Source organism: Nothobranchius furzeri, chromosome 1 (assembly GCF_043380555.1).
Source record: "Nothobranchius furzeri strain GRZ-AD chromosome 1, NfurGRZ-RIMD1, whole genome shotgun sequence".
In the NCBI taxonomy this organism is placed as follows: domain Eukaryota; kingdom Metazoa; phylum Chordata; class Actinopteri; order Cyprinodontiformes; family Nothobranchiidae; genus Nothobranchius; species Nothobranchius furzeri.
Genome location: NC_091741.1, coordinates 51106878 through 51134221, shown reverse-complemented (window position 1 = coordinate 51134221; position 27344 = coordinate 51106878). Strand labels below are relative to the sequence as shown.

General features: G+C 41.2%; 1 protein-coding gene across 15 annotated transcripts in view; it reads left to right on the top strand.

Moving 5' to 3' along the window:
- Positions 1-27344, top strand: part of nrcama (neuronal cell adhesion molecule a) — an 80295-nt gene that overhangs the window by 11832 nt on the left and 41119 nt on the right. The window contains exon 2 of one of the 15 annotated variants that reach the window (XM_070549018.1): positions 22647-22846. The exons of the other annotated variants lie outside the window; for them this stretch is intronic. The gene's annotated coding sequence lies outside the window, so the exon portion shown is untranslated. The remainder of the gene's footprint in view (positions 1-22646; positions 22847-27344) is intronic. 15 annotated transcript variants of the gene reach the window in all.

Below are 27344 nucleotides of genomic sequence, written 5' to 3'. Positions count from 1 at the left end.
TTGTCTATTTTTGCTCATTTTAAATACTTTTTTAAACATTTTCTAAATGCTTTTTTATATTTTTACATTTTTTGTTTTTGTGAAGTGCCTCGTGATTTTTATCTTGAATAGCGCTATAGAAATGATATTTTCTTCTTCTTCTTATCCTGGCTGTGTGAGTCAGGTCATTGTCATGTTGGAAGAACCAGCCATGACCCATTGTCAATGCTCTGCCTGAGAGAAGGAGGTTGTTGTTCAAAATCTCCCAATGACCTTATTCATCCTCTCTTAATACAGCGCAGTCGTCTTGTCCCTTTCACAATAAAAGCACCTCAAATCATGATGTTTCCACCCTCATGCTTCAGAGTAGCGATGGTGTTCTTGGGATGCTGTCTTGGTCTCATCTGATCACATGAGTTTCTCTCATGCCTCCTCTGATCCAGATGGTCATTGGAAAACTTCAGACGGGCCTGGATAGCTCTTTGGTCCTACCCATGGTAGTAGTTGGAGTCTGACTAACTGTGGGGTGGATGTGTCTTTACCAAGCTCAGACAAGTGCTCCTGATTTAGATTGATAAGTGGAGTGTAGGTGGACTTTTTAAAGGTGGAGTAACAGGTCTTTGAGAGCCAGAATTCTATAGCGGAGTGATTTTTTAAAACGCTGTCACAGTGGGAATGGTCCTATAATATGAATGTCTGACCCTTCATGATTTCTAAGTCGGAAAACTTGCTAAATCGCAGGGTGTTCAAATACTTATGTTCCTCACTGTAAAATTTGTGTTTATTATGAACCTTCGGCTATGTTATGTAGGCAAGTCAGCCACATTTTAGTCCCCATATCTTACTAAAGATTGCACCTGTGTGCCCTGTGCTTGTAACATTTTAAAATATGACATTTGAACGCATCCCCGTCCTTTAAATCCTAATTTCTCTGATGCCTGAAAGGCTGCGAGAGTGACTCCACATGTTCCCCACAGCCTTCGTTACTCGTGTGTCCTCCCATCATTTTCCCACCATATGCACACAGCTGGTTCTGACCCTCATCCCACTCCATCTCTTCTCTTTCCTCAGCTCTGATCCATGACTCACAAATCTCATTTAACCTTTACCCAGCTAAATGGAACCAGAACGTTGTTTCTACCCACTGGCTGTGTTCACCTACTATCTCTGTGTTCCTGTTTCCGACACTTTTATGGGTTGTTGAAGAAAATGACTCTCGACTGTGTTTTTATACCCATTCATTCCATTTTCTAACCAGAACCCTATCTATTGATTTCTTGCAGTCATAGCCACCCATGCAAAGCAAGAAAACTCCCTTTTTTGTTCCTGAAATAACCTAAAGCCAGGTATAATAAGAAAACAGGACGACATTCACATGCACATTCATCCATTCAGCCCAGTCTTCCATTACAGCTGTGTGATATATATTACAAGTGAGATATTTACTCTACAAAGGCCCATTTGTAGGTGGGATGGCAGCAATCTGTCCAAAAATGGTATCACATGATTTTCTCATAGTAACTTCCTCCATGGATACACCCACAAAACCAGGTGAGGCAAGCTATCAGGTGGCAAGGGTGTGTCCTGCAACTGCTGCTTCACGCTGACTATCTGTTGTGTTGTCAGCAGGGATGGAGTTAAAGCTGCAGTCCATCCATGTGTCATGTGATCATCTCACAGCAGAATGCTGGAGGTGGAAACCAAAAGAGCTTAGTATTAAACTCCCAAACCAGAGACGGAGGTGAGATAAGAGAATGGAAATGGAGAAACAGGAAATACCACATCAGAGTCATGAAACTGAAGAAGTGGTTGCGACAGTAACACAGACAATACCGGTGTTGTTTTCTGCACGCGTTGTTGTTGTTTCCCAAAAGTCTGGTCTGCTCAGACTGAACAGCCAGTTGGGTAAAAATGATGATCAACAGCTGCTTATTTTCCTTAACCTTTAAAAACTTTTTGATCTACTTGGTCAAACTGGAACACTTAAGTAAATGATAAATGGCCCGCACTTGTAGCACCATTCAGAGTCAGAGGACTCCAAAGCACTTTAACCTACAGTGTATCATTCATCCATTCACACACACATTCATACACTGATGGTGATGAGCTACACCATAGTCACAGCTGCCCTAGGGCACACTGACAGAGGCGAGGCTGCTGAAGACAGGTGCCACCAGTCTCTCTGACCAGCATCTGCAGGCGAGGTATGTTAAGTGTCTTGCTCAAGGACACAACAGCAGCATTCTCTGCTGGGATCAGGGATTGAACCTACAACCCTACAACCTACAAGCCTTAGATTGCTGGAGGACCTGCTCTACCTCCTTTACTGCTGTACATGTTATTAGTACCGAGTTGATATCCCATCCTACAGGTTCTTGACTGGATTGAAATCTGGTACCGTAGAGGCTACTGTATGTTTGTCATGTTCAAGAACCCAGTTAGAGATGATCTAAGCTTTGAGACATGGTGGGTCTATGTGGTCATAAAAGTGCAACATTACTCAGGTAGACTGTGGTGTTTAAACCAGACTCATTTGGTACCAAGGTGTCAAAGTGATTTGTGTCAACAACTAATTGAACCATTGAACCTAATCAGGTGCTTGGTGAGTTTTCATATTTTCAGCATTCTCAGTTAAAATGTTTGAAATCCTACTTTATTTCTTTTTTTTACTAAGCCATACTTTGAACCTCATCATTCAAGGTGAAGAAGCCAATAATGCAACACAGAAGCCAACGTTGGAAACGGCCCTTCTAGATTAACTTTAAGGGTCTTTTCACCCTTAAAAATGATTCATGTATGAATTATTTAAATCTTCTGTCGTACTTTATAAAAACGTCTTTTATCTTCTGGCTTGGAAGCAGTGCTTTGTCTTTGATGAATCAAAGCCAGACAAAATAGAATACTGATGTGAATTATTTATGGCCTTTTGCTCCTGCTGTTTGACATCTTCCACTTGAGAGGCTGAAAATCCTAAAAATTGCAGATCCATATGGCTTCAGATCAGGTTTTGGCTTTCAGATTCTATGCTTGCATAAACTCCCAAATTGATGAGGATCAAGTATCACATGTCTGATCAAGTGCTGGTGCATGATTGATTCCTAGATTAGGATGAGGGACTTTGTGAGCATTGTTGTTGCTGACTGCACAACCCTCAGTTGTACACAGCAGCAGCACGGTGTCTTAGAATCTCAATAAAGCAGGCTTGATGAAGATGAGTGGGTTTGCTCAGCTTATATGTGTCAGTCATTATGCTTAGATAAGCATTTGGTTTGAACAAATTTCAGCAAAAAATAAAATAATAATAATAATAAAAAATAAAAATTCAGATTTAATAAGAGTTGAATGATTTTCTAACTCTATCCTATTTTATGTGCAAGCAAATCATTTTTGCAAGATGTCCTTTGAGCATTTTTGGTGAAAATCTTTTGCAAGAACTGAAAAAGGGTTTAGGTTAACGTGGGAACAGTCAAAAGGTGATTTTGTAGAGGGTAATCAAAAGGCCATGGTGCTCAGTAAAGCCAATAAAGGGAACAGAAGACGTATATTTGCACAGATGGATTGCTTTTCGTTTCTAGCTTTTCTGGAAGCTAGCCTCATTGACACAGACAGCAGCTGTTTCTGAAGTACCAGCATGCTGACTGAGGCCTTTGTGGAGAGATCCCTACAGCCTCTCTTTAACTACTGGGTCCACGCTGTCTGGTTAGTTACAAGCTCAGCACCAAAGGCCAACAAGACTGCAGAGGCCTTGAGCAGCACTGAAAAGACATAAGGCACTAGCAACTTAAAAGGGTTTGCTCTTTTGGTAGGTAACTCCCACGTTGTTCATGCTGATCTTGGTTCAGATGTTTTGCATCTGCACCTGTTCTGCAAATGAGAAAAAAAAACTGAAAAATGAGAACTGGAACCTCAGCAGTTTTTTTTTCTAGGTATTGCAGCAGGAAAACTTAACAAAGGAGCTGAAGTAATCCAAAACACCTGCAGTAGATTCCGTACTGTAGAGTTATCATGGTGACTGCTGAGTTTTTTTTTTACAGTGAGGTGAAATTTTCAATGACAAACTGATTTTTCTGTCCAGACCTAGAGAAATAGAGTGACAAAAAAAAAACAATCTTTCATATATTCTGTGTCAGCAGGGGAGCACTTGCCAGATTGGTGCAACTTGGCTAACAGCCAGGTAGCAGCAGATGTCCATTTATACAGTAGCTAAACAGACACCAACCAGGACTGTTATTTTTCCACAACAGGACCAGACTCAATGCCTCAAAGCAAAAATAATTAGAACTAAACTAAAACCTGCAATACAAAATTAGTTTTACTTTAAACGTAACAAAGCTAATGTTCCTGACCAACAAAGCCTGTGTAACATGTAATTAACAGTTGCTACCAAGAAATAACAAGAGAATAGAATAAGTATGAATCCAACATGAAATGTAGAACCATAAACAATTTATTTTGAATTCCATCTTAAATTTATTGCACTTGAAGCTTGCTGATGATTTAGGTAGGTAGCATGACAGCTAATGAAAGTGCCAAATGTAGTAAAAAGACCTGCTTAAAGCCAAACAAACAGAAAACATCAAGTTTCTCCCTGAATTATTTAATTTGGTCTACAACCTTTCTAAAAACATGGCTGTTTCACATTACATATCAGTTTTATATTGATCTGTTTCATGGCAGACATTTAGACCTGAAATAGGGAAAATGCAGATGCATTAATGAGGGCTGCATTCCACTTTTACAGTCGTTGGTTGTCCTGGAAATATAAAAAAGGGTGACAGTGCATTGTGTTTGTACTAGTTGGAGGCATTCGTTTCAAAGTTCCAATTTGGTATAATTGCCCGAAATGCCCCCAGGGTCATAAATTGGACTCAGAAAATCAAAGATTTCTGCCCCAACCTCATTGTTCAAAATGGCTACCTTGCATAAGATGTTTTAGTGATAAACTTTTGTCATTTGTCATTTTGTCATTGTCATTTCTTATGGTTTGTATCTTAGCGAAACAGTCACATACACAGTAATGTCCAGCCACTGTTACTGAACATGTTGTTGAATGCAGAAAAATATGTATTAGCTTATAATGCTAAACAAAGTTAGCCTAGTGACCAAGAACAACGATAAACAAAACCCACTGTTCTTCCGGCTTGCTAAACACAGTTGGTCTGAAATTGCTGTGCTGGAGTACATTACTATACATCTGTTCGTGATACCACAGCTGAGTTAAAAGTATTCCAGGTGACAAGATCAGAATAATATTATGGCGATCCCCAGGAGAGTCTCTTAGAGAACAACTAAACAAGGTATGTCATGCTTATTGACAAAGCGTTTGTAAAGATGAGAGATAGAGGGTGTCTATTTTGTCCTTGTTGATCACCCAGCTTTATTATATTTTGTAAATGAAGCCATAGTTTAGTATAAGGGGCAGTCTTCTTAGATGGCCTATCAATACAAACAAAAATAGTTAATAAAATGGAAATTTTTCCTTTGGGATATTATTACATTGCAAATCTGTGACCTTTCAGAACAATGGGATTGACCACCTGCTTTGTTTTGTGTGCTAGATTTGACTACAGGTCGTTGTTGTTTTTGAATTTGCTTAATGAAAACCAAGCCAAGCATAAGAAGCAAATGAAGTGGGTTGATGCTTGTTCAATCACGTGTCTGCACAATACTGGTTATGTGAGTTCCTGGTTATGTGATCATCCTGCACACCGCGGTTAGGAATCTCTCCATTGTGTCACCATGACAACATCCAAATAAGTCAGACCAAGCTTTTATTTGCTGCTCGGGTGTGGTCGTGACCCATCGCTGTTCCATCGTTCAAAAAGTCATGGTACCACATTTGCACGCGCCCTCCGGCCCTTCATCAAGGTTGCTTTTGTTGTCTGACAAACTGTTGTGATATTAACAAAAGCCGAGGGCTGCTCAGACGAAAGACGTACGAGCGCCATCTGAGATTTATTTGACCCGAAGGTCCAACAACAAACACAGCACTTATTAATGCAAAAGGAGTTAATTCAGTTTTTCACAAAGGCCTGTTTTGCAGGATGTTTATATAGTGTTTGGTTGTCTGTTTGTAGCCTCAAGTTCTTGCTCGGCGTTAGGTAGCTTGATGTGAAGCTTATGAAGCACGTATTTTAGAGCTTTCACAATGAATGAATTTCAACTGCTAAGGGAAGTGGAATTTGTCACTTTGTATTAGGAACAAAAATACACAGATGATCAAAAGTCCCATCAGTCCTGCACTCCCTAATGTCAGTTCCTTTTACATTCCCACTTTCTTCTACTAAAATGTTTTATGGAAGTATTCATAGCATATACAAATTCAATAAAGTTGTGGAAATTTCCATTTCCAAATGATTTTTTTATGCAAATTAAGTTACTTTATGTTAAGGGTGGGCCATTATGCAAAATATTCTATCACATTTTGTTTAAAGCGACAATACAATATAATGCAGTTCTAAAAGTCAGATGATATTTGCAATTTTTAACAGGCCAGACACTTTCAAGACGCATCCAGTGGTATTGCGACGTCTTGTTTTTCCATCAGAATGAAGGCGATAAAACTGCTGCCATCTTAAAGTTAAGTCCCATTAGTTGTCACACACACTGATGTGTGTGCGACATTTGTTCTCCGCATTTGACCCTGGGGGCGGGGTGAGCTGCAGACACAGCCACGCTCGGGAACCATTTGGTGGTTTAACCCCCCAATCCAACCCCTTAATGCTGATTGCCAATTAGGGAGGCATTGGGTCCCATTTTTTCAAAGTCTTTGGTATGACCCGACCAGGAATCGAACCCTGATCTCCCAGTCTCAGGGCGGACACTCTACCACTAGTCATCTATCAGTTGGTGTGGGAATTGCACCACACAAAACTAATTCAGTAAAAGTTTGCATATTCATTCTCAATTTTTTTTAAATCAATACACTGCTTTTCTTTTTTGACTATATTTATCAAACATAACAAGTCATATACTTTTTTTTTCATTTCATTGCAGTTTGAAATAAACTAAATCCAAATATAATATGCTTAAATCTAATTTTGTACATAAAATTCATACTATTTGCTTGCAGCATACATATACTCAATATATTAAAGCCCAGTAGTCCATGTAATTAATGGTCATTTCAATAAATAAAAAATATAAACATAACATAGGGAGAGAAAACAAAAACACATACAAAAAAATCCTGGGGTTTTTAACTCAATCTTTTTTATTTCAGGTTTCCATATTCTTTCAAATTCTTTTATTTTCAGTCATAGTCTTGCAGTTATTTGTTCCATAATACAAACCTGTGTAACCTTGCTTCTCTACTGTGTGAGACTGGGTGTTTGGGGTTTTAACCATAATGTGGTAGAACTTTTCTTTGCAACCATAATTAAATTTCTTTAAAAGTATATAATTCGTTTGTGTGTGAAGTTCTTAGGTATATTCCCAATACTCAACTTAAATTGTAGTTCAATGTGTAAAATTCTTATTTCTTTTTGAACCCCTTTCCAAAAAGCAAAGATTTTCGGACAATCCTAATACACCGCTTTTCAATATGATTCAGTATAATAACACAAAACATTGCAATTTTTCAGATTATGGATTTTTTTTTAACATACCAACGCAGTATTAGCCATCATTATAGTGTGTGGGTGTGTTTCCACCAGCCGTGAAGCATTACGTTTTGGAAGCGTCCCAAAGCGTGTGCCCAATTGATTCATTTCTGCTTTGGCAGATCACCAACATATTCACATCCTCCACCATCTCAGTTTATATTTGTTAACGCTATAATAAAACGGAATTGAATTGATGGGAAGGCTGTACAATGTCTTTATGTATTGTATGGATTCCTTTTTACCAGCAGCAATGTGTAATGTTTTGGACACGTCCCAGAAGCAAAGGGACACTATCATTACATTTCAAGTCTATTTTTACATGCTACGCTTCCTAAACATGTCAAACGTTGCAGTTTTGATCGGTTTAGACAGGAAATCGAACACAAAGGTGGTGTAAAACATCCAGAGACTTTCAAAATAAAGTCATGTACAATACATCATTTCCTGTGAACCCTCCGTAGCCTATGCAAAATGACATTTTTGGATACATGTACCTGTATTTCTCCATCCATCCATCCATCCATCCATCCATCCATCCATCCATCCATCCATCCATCCATCCATTTTCAGCCGCTTATCCCGGGACGGTCGCGGGGGCAGTAGCCTAATCAGGGAGGCCCAGATTTCCCTCACCCCAGCCATTTGGGCCAGCTCCTCCAGGGGAATCCCAAGGTGTTCCCTGACCAGCCGAGAGACATAGCCCCTCCAACGTGTCCTGGGTCTTCCCTTGGGTCTCTTCCCAGTTGGACGTGCTTGAAAAACCTCACCAGCGATGTGTCCAGGAGGCATCCTAATGCTTAAGTCTTGTTTTCATTTTCAGTTTAATTTGCCTTCATTTAAACTCCTTTTGATTACCATGAATTGGGTTGACCGAGGACCTTCACCAGACACTTTGTCTTGCTATTTAACAAGGTGTGAGGTTTGCAAATCATGCGGAAATAACTAAAGCCTTATCTTTAAATAGATCCTCACTTGTAAATATGTCATTTTGTTTAAAACTTGGCAGTTAGGATCTCTGGTTTTTTTTCAGCTTGGAATAAATGCACATAAACATATGAGGGAGGGTAGGGACACAACATTAAAACAGACCCAGTTCCTTGAAACCCTAAAAATAGAAACTCTTGAGTGACTGTCTTTTCCTGTTATCCAACACGCTCAGTTGAAATCCTTTTTCTTCTTGGTTTTTAGATCTTGTATGAAGATGGGAGGGAAACATTAACTGTGCCTCTATGATAGAGCTACAGCCATGTTTCAGTCCTCGTGGTCAGACTTTGTTGTATCATAATAATAAACATGTCTTCTTTAATCTCTCTTGGTTACACTACCAGTCAAAGTGATTCTCCACTTCAGTCTCAGAAAGCTTTTGTGTCGGCTTGTCTCCTCATCACAGTTTCCACACTGTGAGAACTGTGAGTAGTGCTAAATTAATTAGATCCCAAGGAGAAATCCCTCTCCGCTAGTGTTGCTAATAGTAGCAGGCCTCAATCTTTTGTTCTCCTCCTGCTTTTGTCTTTGTTAGCTGGAAGATATTCAGTCAATATTAGACATCTTCCAGGCATCCTATAGCCTTTACTGTTTGCAGACTCATTGTAGCTTTTGTTCCTCACACTTGTTCCCTCAGCTCTGTTTCTCATTTGCCTTTACTCATGTTGCGTTCCTCGACACCTGTGTCCATCTTTGCTTTCCCTTACACCCCTCTTTCCCCATGTTGTCTTGTATGAGATGGTCTCCAGGGTGATGAGTAGTTGGACATTTTTTTTAAGGTTTCTGACAGGTCGTGTCACTGATTGCCACGTTGTGCCCTGCTTAGCTTTTCTGTGCATGTCTGTGTCACTCTCATCATGGTAATAAGCGACAGTCTTGTTTGCCCTGGTTTCTTAACTTTTTACTCATATACTAAGTTACACTTGTCATTGCTACAGATAGTTGGACTCTACCAAGACCACCCTTTGTCAACAATTCTGTTCGTAACCTTGATAGACAGGATTTCTAGGCGCAGCCAAGGTGGTGAGGGGATCCGTTTTGGTGGCCTGAGGATCAGGTCTCTGCTTTTTGCAGATGATGTGGTCCTGTTGGCTTCATCAGAATGTTTGCTAGTTTGCAACCGAGTGTGACACAGCTGGGATGAAAACCAGCTCCTCTAAATCCGAGACCATGGTCTTGAGTCAGAAAAGGCTAGAATGCCTTCTCCAGGTCAGGGATGAGGTCCTGTCTCAAGTGGAGGAGTTTTAAGTATCTCGGGGTCTTGTTCACGACTGTGAGAAAAATGGAGCAGGAGATTGATAGGTGGACTGGTTCTGTATCTGCAGTGATGCAGTAATAATCTGTCATGGTGACGAGAGAGCTGAGCCAGAAGGTGAACTTATCAACTTACCAGTCGATCTACGTTCCAACCCTCACCTTTGGTCACGAGCTTTAGGTAGTGACCGAAAGAATGAGATTGCTGATACAAGCAGCCAAAATGAGCTTTTTCCACATGGTGTCTGGGCTCTCCCTTAGAGATAGGGTTAGAAGCTTGGTCATCCGGGAGGGGCTCGGAGTAAACCCGCTGCTCATTGAAATTGAGAGGAGCTAGCTGAGGTGGCTTGGGCTTCTGGTTAGGATGCCTCTTGGATGCCTCCCTGGTGAGGGCACATCCAGCCAGGAGGAGACCCAAATGAAGACCCAGGAGACGATGGAAGGACTATGCTTCTTGGATGGCCAGTGAACACCTTGGGTTTCCCCTGGAGGAGCTGGCCCAAGTGGCTGAGAAGAGGGAGGTCTGAACATCTCTGCATAGGCTGCTACCCCCGTGACCCGACCCTGGATATGCGAATGAAAATGAATTGATGGATGGGTTTTTTTTTTACAGATGAGAAGTGTACTTTTGCCAAGTTATTTGCATGAAATAAACACTTTGATTACAAACTGTGAATGCTTTTGATGGTAAAGCTTGTCGAGGGAATTTTTGCCTCATGTCACTTACAAAAGTTTTAGTTCTGTTATGGTTTTGCAAGAAAATCTATGTTACGTTTTTCTTTGCAAACATTTTGTTGCCAAACATTTTTCCCACATTTTTGTCAATTAATTATTCCAAATAGTTAGATATCCAAGTATCAACCAGGGGTGAATTAAGGACTGAATAAGATCCGGGGCTTAACACACACACACACACGCATGCATGCGCGCGCGCACACACACACACACACACACACACACGTGACACGCACTAGTCAACATCACATATGCCTTGTACTACATAATTTTTAATCTGAAGCTACATATTAATCATATTCAGGGCAGAGTATTGTTCCTGTTAGTGTTTAGTGTGAGATGATAGTAAATATTCCCTTTCTTTCTCCAAAAACTTTACCTGATAGTAAGCTAACTTTAGGCAAACCAGCAGCACAACAAATATTTTCAAATAAGACTCACAAACCTGAGTCAACACCAGTATCATCAAAGCTGGGGTTCTGTCGCCGTACTTTTTGTCTAAAAAACGTCCTTATGTCCATCTTCACTCATGCGTTTCAGGCAGAGTGTAGAAGAAACCAGGCACTGCAGAAGAAGCCGGTTGCAGCTGAAGGGCTTCTTCTTCAGTGGTGGAGGCTCAGGCAGGCTGTATACAAACTACTGCTAGCTGCTCCCTCTCTGTTGGACTTTGGTACTGCATGTTACTTCCACGTTTGAGATCCGGGCCTTTTCATTAAAGATTCGGGGCTTGAGTCCAAGTAGCCGGGCCTAACGCCGCCCCTGGTATCAACATTCCTTAAACAAAACTTTTATTATTTGTTTGTTTGTTTGTTTGTTTATTTATTTATTTGTTTGTTTGTTTGTTTATTTCTGTTTTAGCTCTTCTGTGCTTTTATAGCATCTCTGCCTGTCCATGATTTCTCTATCAAGCACAAACTTTTTCAACCCGCTGGTTTTCACGTGTTTCAAACTGACCTTTAAATGTTACAAAATGTTTGTATTTTTTACTTATTCCAAATTGGCATGACATTAGGTGGTAATTTGAAATAGTAGTGTGGTTCTTGTGGGATGAAACGACTAGCCCTGAGATCTAATCCCACTTAAACAGCTTGACTGATCTACTGCTATCGGCAGTCTCTTTAAAATAGAAAATTTCTATAGAAATTTTTTGCTTTCAAGACTAAGTGTGATGGGCTTCAAACTGTATTGTTTTGATGGTTTTCTAGTATATCTTAGTTCATTCGCTAACTATGCTAAATATTAAGCATTCCAATTTTCCCAACTGGAATCCTTAATATGTCCAATTCTGTGAGATCTTTAAATCTTAAAGTATTTGTGATTATAATCAATTATTTTATTTACCTTTTCTAGTAGTGAAATGTTTCTATCATTTTTTCTATATGTTTTTACAGATGATTTTTAGACATCTGAACTGACGACCACATTTTCTCATCTGCTGTAATTGCATTCTTTCACTCAAAGGGGCCATATCATGGAAACTCCACTTTTTAAAGCTTTTTACCATGTGAAATTGTTATTTCTTCATGAAAAAAAAACAAACTAAACCCAAACCTGTTTTTGGCAGCATTCATGCATTTTTCTGTTTCAGCAGCAAATTTTGAGTTTTACTTTGAAAATCCTGTAAAGCCTTAATGGAAACTAATCTCATCTTCAGGTGCAGCTCCTCTCATGGAAGCTAGTCTCTGGTGTGAAACCTCTCTCCTCTGGTCAGCACAGGACATGTGGCTAATGCCACACTAGCTTAGACTCCACTCCATTACGCACACCCCAGCCTGGCCGCGTTTATTCCACACTGCCTTAGGAATGCGGATGTGATTGAGCACATAGGCGGTCTCCAAAATTGGCTCAAAAACTAGATATCAGTGATGTCATCTCAGAGCATGTGGGTGGGGCAAAAGAGTGTGTAGAAATCCGTGGTTTCTTCATTATTAACTCATTCACTGCCAGCCGTGTCCTGATCAGAAAAGCCCTTCACTGCCAGCGTTTTTCAGCGTTTTACTGTCTTTTTAAGAGTCACAGAACGTTGCACTCTATGAAGATGTCAACGCCAAACCTACTAATACAAAGAGTAGACTCACCTCCAACATCAGGAAGAATCAGCGCCTTTCTAGATTTATCTGTTCTTTCGCAATCGTTTGACAATAATTGTCGAAATGTGATCTGCAGAAGCTTTTCTGGTTTGCGCCTCACTTTTTTTTACAGCAGTAGCCCAAAATGATCACCTAACACATGGATTTTCTTCTTCCTGATCATGTGACATGTGACGTACGCAAATGAAGATCGGTTTTAGAGCTGGAATTTTTGTGCTCACGGTGCGGGGGCTCGCTCCAACACCCACACAGTAAAAAAAAAATGCAAATGGCGACTTAAGTCATCAATGGCAGTGAATGAGTTAAACAAAAGCGGCCTGAGCAGTCTTGCTTTTGGAGACTCTCTGACTCTGATTTTGTGTCTGACAGCACTGTGTGTGTGTGTGTGTGTGTGTGTGTGTGTGCGCGCGCGCGCTCCTCACAGCAGTGAGAAACAGAGAAAAACGACTTCAGTCAGAGACTCGTTAAATCTACAGAATCCAGAATGATAATGAATCATGCATGTGGGAAGCCCCAACGGGCTGAATCCATCTGCCATCTGGAGGCTCCTCCTATTGGTAGGTGTGATTTTTGGTCAGCCAATCATTCAGCGGTGGGTGTGTTGGGCCAGTTTAATTCCAGGCCGACTGCCTCAGGAAGAAGGCTGAAAAGACATCCAGTTGCGTGTGGGAAAATCCAAGGCTACCCAAATGAAAACACTTCAAACTCGGGCCAGGTGGAGTAGAGCCAGTGCTAGTGTATAAGTGCCATCGTATGACTGTTGTCATGTAGCAAACTTGGTAGTCCAGTGGTTGGAGTGCCAGCCTGGATGCTTTAGCCACTGGACTACCTTGGTCAATACAGCAACTGGCTCGTCTAAGACGCTGTAGGCACATTTTGTTGAAGTGGACATGGGCAGAGTTTCACTGAAACTAAGCTTTTCATTTCCGGGTATAAATTCAGGCTGACGAAAATAACTCCTGTTTAAGATTATTGACATCTCATTCAGTGGCGGCTGAAGAAATTTTTTTCTGCAGGTGCTGTGAAGGAGCTAGTCTTTTTATTGAGGTTGTTATGAAGGAAGTGGTCATGCGTACCTATTGTTCTCTAAAACACCTTCAACACTAGCAGATACACATGCGTGCACAAAAACTCAACACCACCTGAAACAATCATTAATATACATCATAAACATATGAACAATCGCTGACTTTTCCATGAAATCATAAACATACAGCCACACAGAAAACCATCTATAGTGTTACAAGGTTGGCTAACGTTAGTGTTAGCATTTTCAGCGGCAAAACCCTCGACTGCTGCGGCGGTTGAGAGTTGATTCTCTTCATCCAGATCCGTAGGTTTTTGTGGGTCTCAGATCACTTCCAAAGATTCATTCATTTCTGACTGAATCCGTGGAAATTTGGGCAACAAAAACCGATCCATTTTACCACTAGCTCTACCTTTCACTCGTTCGCAGGTGGAAAATGAGGTCAAAGGTTAAAATCAATTTCCTGATTTGGTTTAAGTTTTTACTATCTATATGATAATTTACTGATTATTTTTGTTTTGTATGTTAAATATTATCACATCTACACGTTAAATTAAAATTAGATTGTAAAAAATATAATCCAGGGGTAGCTATAGCACCCCCTAGGGCCCCCCGGCGCCGCCACTGATCTCAATAGAGCCAACAGTAACATTTTATCATATACTGTGCCTAGAAGAAGAAGAAAATATCATTTCTATAGCGCCTCTCAAGATAAAAATCACGAGGCGCTTCACTAAAACAAAAAATGTAAAAATATAAAAAAGCATTTAGAAAATGTTTAAAAATATATTTAAAATGAGGAAAAAATAGACAATTGTGATTATAAAAAATGTTAAGAGAGAGAGAGTGAATAGGAAAGAGGGAAATCAGTGGATCCCGAGGAAGGTGGAATAGGTGGGGAGAGCAGAATAAAGAGAGAGTGGTGAAGAAGGTCATACAAAAGCCAGCTTGAACAAGTGAGTCTTCAGCTGCTGTTTAAAGGAGTTCACGGAGTCCACTGATCTCAGGCTCAGGGGGAGATTTCCAGAGTCTGGGGGCCACAGCAGCAAACAGCAGCCTACCTTTGTTCTCAAAGGTTTAAAATAGTATGATCTGAAACCTTTAAAACTGAATGATGTAAATTACTACATCTACTATTGCACTGTTGGTAAATGTGCTTTAATTTGTCAAATAGCCTATGTAAATGAGGTTTTATGGCCTGGGGCGATCCCCCCCCACCACACACACACACACACACACACAAACACACACAAAGACCACAGCCTGCAGAAATCCCTGAAATTAACATAGAAATCAAACTGTAAGGCGGGCCTCTAATTCACTGTGAATGATTTAATAGAGTTAGACTTCGTATTGTTTGGCATGTCTTTCCACTGATGGTGAATCACATCTTTTATGATTTATTGCTTAAAATGTATTCAGGCTTGTTGGGAGTTTTAAATCATTCTGATGTCTTTTCTCAGTTTTATAAACCTGTAGAAAACAAGAAAAGTTTTGCTACTTTTTAATCTTGATTTGTATTTTTGCCATTGCATTCTGTTTGATGTTCTTGATGTCTCCATTGTGTTCATTGCTTGGTGTTGGGTTGGAACAAGACCCTGAACAAGACCTCTCAAGAACAAGAACAAGACCTCTCACAACAAGTGAGAGAAGGAGAGCTGTCCCTTTGACCTCTGGAGGGAAGAAAAGAAAACTTGGATGGGGCAGTAAATCTTTGAGATTAAACCGTCAACATACATATGTATGGACAAAACTCTTGGAATAGTCATGGCAACTAAGCCCTCCCACTCGGTCTCTGTCACTAACATGCCAAAAGGGAATGTATTGGTTTTCAGATTGTTTCATGGATGTTTAAAAAGCAACATGACACCAGTTTGTGGTATTTCTCACTGTACTAACATCAATAATCTCTTTTTGGTATACCATTTTACACTGTAATGTTTACCTGTGTGTACCAGGAACTGTAAACATAAAACCATGTCAGTCTTCAAAGCGATGAATAATGGATTCATTTGACCTCATTTAAACATCTAACATTTAATCCAGCCATACTGATGCATCAATCAGGTAAAACTGTGACGTCCACAAGACACTAAAATATTCAAGCTTCCATAAAGATTTCAAGTCTGTGAAGACTTGCCTGGAAGTACACCATTCTCAGCTTTACACCGGCATTACCTTCCTGATTTATTTCAATAGTGGGATAAACATTTTAGCTTAAATTCAGTTTATTTTAAATTATTTCCTGTATTCTTTGTGAAGTTACCAGCATATAAACCAATACATACAGAAAATGTTGTTTTTGGTTGGATTTTGGTTGTCATAGTCTGTTAATTTTTTGGTATATTTTAAGGATCCCTGTAGATATGGACAGCATTTCTCTCTCAATATTTACTTGTAATGTTCTTAATCCTACCAGTAGTGAGGGAATCCATTTTGAATGTTTTGCCACATCAAAAACAGTGATGTAGGTGTATAGCCTCTATTCACTGAAAAATACGAATTGAATGAATATTTAGATTTGAAATTTTATAACACATTTTTATCAAGTCGGATTTCAGAAATCTCTTCTTGTCAAAATAAGATACAATAGGACAAGATTAACTTCAGAACAATAGATTTGGAGGCTGTGGGCGATAATATGGTGGCTCCATCCACTTCCTATCTATCTTTTATGGTTAATACCCCAACCCCTTCTCAGCCACTCTCTTTTTCCAGTTGAATAAGTTTATCGCAACCGGTTGACGATAAATACTGTTTTATGCTGATAGGGTATCTGCATGCTAATAGCTATCGCTTGTATACGGTCACTGGTGTACCTGCAGCATTTGCATGTAAGAAATATGTAATTATCTGCATTTCTTATGTAATATGTTGGTGGGAGATAAATCCACAGAATGTTTACAGCAGTGTAGTGAATTACAAGACAAGGACACGGTGCACTAATGCCAATAATCTTAATATAATTTGTCACTTTGTGTGACTGAAACAGCATGTAGACAGAAGTTTACGGCTAGAGAATACACACACACACACACACACACACACACACACACACACACACACACACACACACACACACGGTCAGCCAATGTAAACCAAACCCCTCACCAGAGCCCCTTCACAGACAAATGGTATTTTGGACACTGAACAAATCAACCATCAGGCTCTATCACACAGACAGTAATCTTTGCTCTCTGCCTCTAGTTTACTTCTGACTAAAAGTTACAAATTAGATTTGAAATTTAGTTTATTCACATGTTTTTATTCTGAGGTCATTTCAACTAGGAGCTGGGTGGCAAAGCAGCAAGGGTGCAGGCTAAGGCGTGTCAGACAGCTGCACTTTCTCTGATTGTTATAGCCATTGGCCTAAGGGATTAGACACACACACGCACACACACACACACACACACACACACACACACACACACACACACACACACACACACACACACACACACACACACACACACACACACACACACACACACTTCTATTCATGCCTGAGGTCAGTTGAAAAATCAGACACATGCAGTTTACTGGCTCCCCATGGATCCATAAAATCAGGAAGCTAATTGAAACACGAGTCTAAATCAAAATTGGCTCCAGGCCTGGAGATATAAAGCTTCACTTATGAAAACTACTGAAAGACAAACAGTGGCCTTCAGTTCCACTGCTTACAAATCACATCCACACTATTGTCATAGAGACATTCTGTCTCAAACCACACTCAAAACCTTTTGTGATTTCAGAGGTTACATCTGCAAAATCACTGGGAGATGGATTTATTTATGCTAAAATACGAAAGCATGTAATACAATATTTTGTCAAATGGTAAACTATTTTAGTTGAGGAGACAGGATTCTTGGTTGTTACGTGGTATTTTAGTCTCCCCTCTCCTGTCTCCATGGTAACGGGCTGGAGCACGGGGTCAGCTCTGCTAGGTTTCTCTCTTTTTTTCTCCTCTCACACTCCATCTCTGTACCCCACTCCCTCCCTCTCCTGCTCTCTGATGATGAAGCACTTTTAGATTTACTTCTCAATAATGCATGCTTCCGATCTCAACTCGCTTTTCATTATTTCATGTTTGTTCCTTTTCACTCTTTCTCTAGTTCAGACACTTCTCTTATAATTCTCTCTTTGCCTCCATAGCCTCCATTTTCAGGTGCATCTGTGTGTTTCTGTCTCCATTCATTAGGATCAGAGACTTCTGATTGTTGGTTGTGTTTCTTTATCCCATCTCTCCTTTCTTGCCCATGTTTTCTGCCTTGTATCTTGGCTGTTTGTTTCACTTGAGATCTGAAAATATCAATGCACACAGCAGGCCAGTTATAAGTCAGATCAGTACTCTGAGTTTTCTGATAATGAACCAGATTTGATGCAGGGATATACTGTCGAGAAGCAAATTGTGCACCTTTCTTTACCAGCATCACAGCTTCAACTGGTTCGAATGGGCGTGCTTCCTTTGTTGGAAACATTTGTTTTGCTAATTTGAGATAAATGGAAAATCTCTCTGGAGACTGTGATAATGCATTCATGGTCATGGATGGAGGCCATGTGTGTGCATGTTGGTAGGTTAGCTTTTGAGGTTACATGAACCCTGCAGGAGGCAGAAGCAATAACAGTGACAGAGTGACGTTTTTGTTCATTAGAGGCCATGTGTTCAATAAACGGAGTCATTTACTCGGTATTCTCTGGGGAGGTACAAGGCTGTAGGCGTTAATTCAGGAAGTTATTGTGTTTAACAATCACTGTAAATGATTTACAGCTTGTTTGCTTCAAGAACTATCTAATTTCTAGTAATTGTACTCAAACAGCATTTGGTTGGTCTTACCAGAAGAGAGATGAGAAGAGAAGATGAAGGTTTTTGATTGATGATCGATGGAAAATATTGCATTTTTGCATGTTTTACTTAGTTTTGTTTAAGATAGTATAAAACGATATCTTACAGAAGATAGAATAACAGTAGCCCATAGGTTTTATTACTAGGCCCAACTTGCATGGGCAGTGTATTGAAACTATAGTACTTGTTACTATTCCTATGTAATGTGCTTTGCCTGTTTTAGAGGCTTGAACACACCTCAAACTACATTAAAATTTTCATGTGTATTCAGACAGTTGAAAATGTACACACTGAAGTGGTTTCAACCATAAGTAAGAAAACATTTGCTTTAAAGTGCCCCAAAGTTACTTCTTGTTACTATTGAATGGCATTTTATACAGGAGCAGAACTCACCCAGACCTGCTTAGGTATTTTGGAGGCATAGCCTGACAGGAAGTCCCTTATCATTTATCACCAAACAGGAAGTGGCTTTAGCAAATGGAGACCTAGACTTACAAATATATCGAACCCAGATTTTGAACAGTGGAGTTTAAAGTCCTCAATTGCAATGGAGTGCTACAATTGTATATGTCTGTTTGCTGATTTTATTTTAGTTTTAGTTCATTTAATTCCTAATACTTAACATTACTTGAAATGTTGTAACTGATATGGAGAAATTCCCCAATTAGGAACTGACATAAGACGTGAATTTTTTGTTTCATACTCCAAGTTTGATCCAAAGATTTGAAGACAAGGTGGCTGAGATTTATTTCCAACTGGTGAGTCAAATATTGTTATATGCTCAATCAGGATTAATCACATAAGTTTTATAGTTAACTTGCGATTAATCACATAAGTTCTATAATTAACTGGTGATTAATTGCATATTCATCCCAGTTTAAATATATATAACAATATATTTTCTTGTTTCTAAAGCTCATATAATCGATAGGCAGAAACAAATATACATTCCTTTTGAAAATGTATGTTTATTATCATCAACACCGCAAAACAGTGACAAATACTTTTCAGAACATTCTACAGAAAAAAAACTCTCTATATTTTCCTACTTGTCTTGCCCCCTTCCTTAATTGCCAAACTGTGGCCATTTTATCAGATGTAAAAGAAAACCGTGCCATACCGTGCCATGAAACAAGACATAAGTTGATATTATGTATTTGTGTTTTTTATTTTTGTTTTGTGTTTTTGGGTAATGTATGGAAATTCTTATTATTTCCTCTTTTTTAATTAATTTCACACTGCAAATACATCAAATGTGGGGAGGAAATGGAGCGGCAAATAAAAGAATATTATTATATAGCAATTATCTGTTTTTTTATGTAATTGTAACATAAATGATAAATGGTCTGTCTTTGTATAGCCTTCTTAGGTTTCTGCAACCCACAAGGCACTTGACAACACAATCAGTCATCCACTCATTCACACACAGGGGATGATGAGCTACAATGTAGTCACAGCTGCCCTGGGGTGCACTGACTGAAGCAAGACTGCAGAACACAGGCGCCACCGGTCCCTCTGACCACCACCAGCAGGCCAGGCAGATTAAGTGTCTTGCCCAAAGACATAACGGCAGCATCCACTGGCGGGAGCTGGGATTGAATCTACAACCTTCTGATAACTGAACAACCTGCTCTAACCCCTGAGTTACTGCTGCCCATAACATAACAGAAATAAAGTAATAAAATTGGCCCTCTCCACATGTAGATCCTTTAATAGATGGCAGTAGACATGTGTTGGACTGCATAAAACAAGATTTAAAAGAAAGCACTAATCCTTATACTCCATCTGGATGCCTTAAGGGCTGATGTGATATGAATTAGCAAAAATCAGCTACAAAGGGGTTAATAATTTAAATGGGAGTAATTTAAAATCAGTCTTTAATAGACTTTTTATACATGCACTTTACAAACTGTGGGTTTATTTTATACAGATATACTCGAGAGTGACTATAATGCCTACCCATAACCACTACTACTAGTAAACTATGCCACTATGTGGAAACCCTATAAAATGTATCTGCCAACAGGGAGCAATAGTTTTAAAAGCAGAGCATGCTAAGCACCATATTACCTACCACATCACTACAGTGTGCCCACTTTTAATTAACATCCATGCTACTATAACAATCCCATGAGAGGAGCTAATTGCACTAAGCCTTAATTCAAGGGGCAAGTTATCACAGCAGTTCATTTACTGTAAGAAAAAAGTGGTTAAATGGAGTTGTTGTAGGTTGTGAAGGTGGATCTCCACACTGCAGTCCTCCTGAATCCTCTCACCTCTCATCCACCATTTCTCCATGATTAATCCTGATGAACAGATGGTTGGAGGAGGGAAAACAGGGGAATGCCAGCTTGTTGCATTGCCATAACCCTGTCAATCAAAACCCTCATGTCATACCTCTCTGCTCCATTTCTATTATGGCCTTTTCATTCCTGTCAGCACTTCAGCCTGCTCCTGCCTCCATGTGCACCTCTTGTTTGTCATTTTACTCAGATAACTGTTTCAACAGTGCTGTTCGCTTAACCCATCATAAATATCATGCATTTCTTTCTAAGCATCCAGTACTACAAAAACAATAGTGCATACCTGAAGCTTAGCGTTAAATGTACTGCACATATGCAAAGTTCCACAGGACTGCAGTTCCTCATGTTCTGACACACAGTCACATGCCAAGGCCACGTGCATCTTTCAGCTCATCAATACCTTTTAGCTAGCAATAGCACCCAGGAATACCAATGAGACTTGGCTGGTTTACAGACCTAGAAGGTTTTAGTGCATGTGTTCTCAGTCACGCTGCAATGGAACGCCACTAAAATATTGATTTTAGGTCCCTTCAACCAATGTGCATCCTCATGTGCTTCATTTCAAAGAATACTTTTCACAGTTTATGCGCACATGGGAGATGCTCTCAAGTAATATCCTCCATCAGCTGGATTCTTGTGATAGAAACAGTTAGCAGTGATTTACATATATGCATAATGCATAAATACACTAACATGCAGCTGTTGTTAATTATATATTAAAAATGTCCACAAGTTTCATTCTTTTTATATAGCAATAATGTTTTTTAGGCTTTTTGAGTACCTGTCACTGTACCTGCCACACACACACACACACACACACTCACTCACTCACTCACTCACTCACTCACTCACTCACTCACTCACTCACTCACTCACTCACTCACACACACACACACACACACACACACACAAATATTTGTAGACAAGGTGAGCACAGTCCTCTGCTCTGAAAGAGAGGATTGTCCTTATACAGGATGGGACTCACCATATACGTTAGTCATCTTTATTATTTTTAGACTTCTCATGTTGCCACATGTGTCATCTGTTTGGATACATTTATATTAAGATTAAGTGATAAGGAAAAATATAACATAAATATTTTCAGTAAAATCACAACCAGAGACTGTATACATATCAGGGCTGGACATTAATTCAATAATGATATGTAGCTATCAATTGAGATTGACAGACCACGTGACTTACGCGCGGTGCATTGTAGGAATTGAGGACGGAGGGAGATTTAAAAACCCGGAAGACACAGTTTTTCTCTGTTGGGCTCGGTGTTTACATTCCAAACAGTCCTTCTGTGGTGTAAACTAGCAAAGGAATTTAAACTCTATTAATTCACAAGGATGTATAAAATGAAGGAGACTGCTCCCGGCCCGTACAAAGACAGGCTCAACACAAAATCTAGAGAAAGGTACAAGGAGAAGATCAACAACAGGCTGTTGCGTGCGCCGAGGAAGGACGCCCTGGTGCTAACGTGTGTTGTGTTTTGTTTGTTTTTGTCTGTAAATTGTGTGTCAGCGTGCTCTTACACCCGTGAAGAGCTTCTAAACGTCAGAACATCAATGCCGACGGACCTACTTCCAGTTTTTTTAGTGGGTGTGGCAGATTGTGTCCACTTTTTAATTAAGACAGTGAGACACCGTAGGAGAGTGAAACGTGCGGGAGTGCTCGTGCTTCTACGAAGACATGGCTCACGTACGCCCTTACCTGGGATCTTCCTCTCCAATGTCCGCTCACTTAGTAACAAGACGGATGAACTGGCGTTGCTGATGAGACGAAACAGAGACTTTTCTTCCTCTTCTGTCTTATACTTCACAGAGACGTGGCTCAACGAGCAGATCCTGGATTGTGCGCTCCATTTGGAGGGATTCCAGCTCCTTTGCGCAGACAGCAGGTCTTATCCGGAGGAAAGACAAAAGGTGGAGGTGTCTACTTCTACGTCAACAATGCCTGGTGTTCGGATATGACTGTGATCTCCCAGTACTGCTCTCCTGCCCTGGAATTCCTCTTCATAAACTGTAAGCCATTCTACTCCCCACGTAAGTTTGCTTCATTCATTCTGGCCGCTGTTTACATCCCGCCTGGCGCGGACGTGCACGAGGCTCAACATGCGCTCGCGGAGCAGATCCCAAGTGTGGAACAGACCTTTCCGGACTCTCTAGTTATTATCCTCGGCGACTTTAACAAGGGAAATCTGAGCCAGGAATTGCCTAAGTACAGACAGTTTGTTAAATGCCCGATAAGAGAGCAGTACACATTGGACCACTGCTACACCACAGTCAGTGGAGCTTATCGAGCCGTACAGCGAGCTGCTCTCGGCTTCTCGGACCATGGCATGATTCACCTCATCCCCTCATGTCGGCAGATGCTGAAGCTCTCCAAACCTGCAGTGAGGACTTCTAAGAAGTGGACCTGTGAGGCTGTGGAGGAGCTTCGCATGTGTCTGGACACAACAGACTGGAACGTGTTTGGATCTGCCACAGACAACTTGGATGACTATACAGACACTGTGACGTCATACATAAAATTCTGTGAGGACAGCATTATTCCAACAAAAACCAGGGTCACTTTTAACAATGATAAACCCTGGTTCATACCCAGACTGAGACAGCTGAGGAGGGAGAAAGAAGCAGCCCACAGAGCCAAGGACAGAGAAAGCTACAAGGGCGCTAAGTACCAGTTCACAAAAGAGTTGAAGAAGGCGAGATCTCGGTACAATAAGCATCTAAAGGAGCAGTTCTCTGACAATGACACCGCCTCTGTCTGGAGAGGGCTCAGGCAAATCACCAACTACAAGCCTAGAGCCCAACATGCTACTGACGACCTACAACTTGCTGAAAAACTTAACTCCTTTTATGCAAGGTTTGAAGTCCCCCCCCCTCTCCCCCCACCCCCCACCCCTACTGCACAGGTTTCTTCAGCCACTCTGGTGTCACATGCCTCCCCCACCACCTCCACCTCTGTGAACACTATGGTGCCCGCTGACCACCCCTCCCCCTCCACTGCCTTCTCAGTGACAGAAAGCAAAACCCACGGAAATCCCCGGGCCCGGACGGTGTCTCCCCCGCAACCCTTGGACACTGCGCAGAGGAACTGTCTCCGATTTTCACGGACATCTTTAACATCTCCTTGGAGTCCTGCCATGTTCCAGCCTGCTTTAAGCTGTCCACCATTGTCCCTGTCCCTAAGAAACCCCGTATCACTGGACTGAATGATTACAGGCCTGTGGCGCTAGTCATGAAGTCTTTTGAGCGCCTGGTCCTCCCTCATGTCAAGTCCTTCACCTCCCCCCTCCTGGACCCCCTGCAGTTCGCATACAGAGCCAACAGGTATGTAGATGACACCATCAACCTGGCCCTCCACTTCATCCTGCAGCATCTGGACTCCCCGGGAACCTACGCTAGGATCCTGTTTGTGGACTTCAGCGCTGCGTTCAATACCATCCTCCCTGCTCTGCTCCAGGACAAGCTCTCCATGCTCAACGTACCCAATTCCACCTGCAGGTGGATCACTGACTTCCTGACGGACCGAAGGCAGTGCGTGCGGCTGGGGAAGAATGTTTCCACCATTCAAACAATTAGCACAGGATCTCCACAGGGCTGTGTACTTTCTCTTCTGCTCTTCACCCTGTACACAAACTGCTGCACCTCGAGCCATGACTCCGTTAAACTGATCAAGTGTGCGGACGACAGCACCCTCATCGGGCTCATCTCTGACGGTGATGAGTCCGCCTACAGGAGGGAGGTGGATCGGCTGGTGTACTGGTGCAGCAGCAACAACCTGGAGCTCAATGCTCAGAAGACAGTGGAGATGATTGTGGACTTCAGGAAAGTCACAGCCCCATCTCTCCCCCTCGTCCTGACAGACACCCCCGTCACCACTGTGGACTCCTTCCACTTCCTCGGAACCACCATCACACATGACCTTAGGTGGGAGCCATCCATCAGCTCCCTGCTCAAAAAGGCCCAGCAGAGGATGTACCTTCTGCGGCAGTTGAAAAAGGCCAAGCTGCCGGCCCAGATGATGGTGCAGTTTTACACGGCCATCATTGAGTCCATCCTCACCTACTCCATCGCTGTGTGGTACGCTGGAGCCACATTTAGGGACAAACATAGACTGCAGCGCATTGTGCGCTCTGCTGAGAAGGTGATTGGCTGCAGCCTTCCATCTCTCCAGGACCAGTACGTCTCCAGGACTAGGGGGCGTGCAGGTCGGATAGCAGCTGACCCTTCTCACCCGGGTCACAGACTTTTTGAGCCGCTTCCCTCAGGCAGGAGGTTACGGTCCATCTGGACCAGAACCTCCCGCCACAAGAACAGCTTCTTTCCATCTGCCGTTGCACTTGTGAATAGCTTATAAACACTCAACCATGCTGGTCTTCTGTACTCGACACATCGTCACGTTATCGGCCATGTTACCATTGCCTGCCATTTTTATAGCTGAAAGTTTTATTCTATTTTTATTCTTATTGTGTGTTCATGTTATATGTTCCTAGATTATGAATTGTTTGTTCACTGACAATGGCAATAAACCTTTTCTGATTCTGATTCTGATTGTTTTGATCTGGCTCTCCGTCTAAACCGGTCAAATCTGGCAGTGGTCATCGCTTTCACCTCGGTATGACCCATGTGGAGGGACGGAGCCCAGTCCGGATCGGATTCCAGCATGCTGTAGGCCGTTTTGCCTGCATACGACACAAATAGCAGCCTGCAAAGCTAATGTAAGCAAAGCCTTCCAGCGAAACAAATGGGCCAGCAGAGGCCTTATTTGTGACCCGTATCTACAAATTCGCTATGATAAATCACTTCACTGCAATACATAAACTTACCTTTATGGAAATGTCTATAGTAGACCAACATACCATACCATACAACCTTTATTTATATAGCACTTTAAAAACACAGCCATACGGCTGACCAAAGTGCTGAACAGTCGCACAATAATAGAGATAAAAAACATAAAACAGTACTATAAAATACAGCCAACAATAAAAAACAGACAAGCCGACAAAAAAAGTACCAATAAAACCTTACAAATAAGAGTAGTCAAACTAACAGCTAACTGTTAAATACAAGGGTAAAATTGTGTGTCTTTAGTCTAGACTTAAAATCTGCCCAGGTGGATGCCAGTCGAACTGTGACTGGAAATTCGTTCCACAGTTTAGGACCCGCAACAGAGAAAGCTCTTTGTCCACATGATTTGTAACACGCTTTTTTTTTTTAGATAAAACAGCTCTTAATTTGGACAGATGGCAGAGTTGGAAAAAACAAGATTTTACAGTGGCATTGACCTGGGCATCCATCCTTAGAGATGAATCCATCTTCACACCCAGGTTTGTCACAACGGTTTTCAGATTTTGAGAAATAGATGAAAGATCTGGGGTTTGGAATGAGCTAGATCTTACTGGATTAAACAGGATCATTTCAGTCTTGGAATCATTGACATGCAGAAAATTTGTGGCCAGCCAACATTTCACATCACGTAGGCAGTCTAGAAGAGGCTGGATGGATTGCTGGGGTGTCCTCAAATATTAAGTTAGGTCTTCCGATAGTAGCAATCCACACCATCTGTTGCCTCTTAGCTTCAGACACATCGCTGGAACAACCTCTCTTCCACACAGGAATCTGAAAAAAAAAGTGTACCTTTGGCTATTAGCCTTCCCTGGTTCATGCAACCTAGTATGGTAATCAACAACACAACAAGCTCTGACCATGTTTGGGGACAACTGTTCGGAAAAAAATAGAATGGAATGAGCGCACTCAGAGTGGTTTGGGGGGGGGGGGGGAGCTGTCCCTCATACCTACAATCCTTTGCGTTTTGAAGCCAGGTTTGACGACACATTTTCAATCTCATTAGATGTGTGGTGCAATAGAAAAAAATGGGTCAATAAAAGCAAGTTTCCATTCTTTTTTCAGGTAATGTGGTACTTGAGTCATTACTTACTGCCTTCCAATCAAAACACAGACCCTCCCCTCTCAATCCAAAACAGACAGCAGGTGATTTAAACATGATTTCGCTGCAAGGAGAGACGAAGGAAATGGCCCAAAAAAAGTTTACAGTACTTCACCAGAATGGCAATTATTAGATTCTCACGAGTCAGAAATGGTCTTTCAATACATTTGCAGAGAATCAATAAACAAGTTTGGTAACAAAACCAACTTGTTTTATCATAAAGTAATAATAAAAATTAAATAATAAAAAAATTATATACATATATTAACTCCGGCTTCCTCCCACAGTCCAAAAACATGACTGTTAGGTTGATTGGTCTGTCTAAATTGTCCTTAGGTGTGAGTGTGTGTGTGTGCATGATTGTTTGTCCTGTGTGTCTCTGTGTTGCCCTGCAATGGACTGACTCTCTGTCCAGGGTGTACCCCGCCTGATTGCCCATTGACCGCTGGAGATAGGCACCAGCCCCTGGGGGACAAAGCGGGTTCAGAAAATGGATGGGTGGATGGATATACATATATTAAAAGAACATTGTCCTCACCCTCTATGGGTGGTCTCATCCTTCCA